Source organism: Octopus bimaculoides, chromosome 2 (genome assembly GCF_001194135.2).
Source record: "Octopus bimaculoides isolate UCB-OBI-ISO-001 chromosome 2, ASM119413v2, whole genome shotgun sequence".
In the NCBI taxonomy this organism is placed as follows: Eukaryota; Metazoa; Mollusca; class Cephalopoda; order Octopoda; family Octopodidae; genus Octopus; species Octopus bimaculoides.
Genome location: NC_068982.1, coordinates 174,543,913 through 174,544,304, shown reverse-complemented (window position 1 = coordinate 174,544,304; position 392 = coordinate 174,543,913).

Sequence of the window (392 nt, the reverse complement as noted above, 5' to 3'; positions counted from 1 at the left end):
TATATATATATATATAAGTACGTTTATACACACACACACACACACACACATATGTACGTGTGTGTATGTGTGAATATACATACACTATTAATGTATGAATGGTTGTGGGCCAACCAGAGTAATACGCTTGAATTTACATTTCAGCATAATGGGAACCAAATGTATACTTCACCATGGTTAAACTTACACGTGCTTAAACTTAAGACAAACGCACAAAAGTAAGCACACACACACATGCAAGCATGCATGCATACATACATACATAGTTATAAATGCATGTTTTGTATATTTACATATATGTGTATATATGTGTGTGTTTGTGCGTGTACGTATCTCTCTCTCTCTCTCTCTCTCTCTCTCTCTCTATATATATATATATATATATATATATA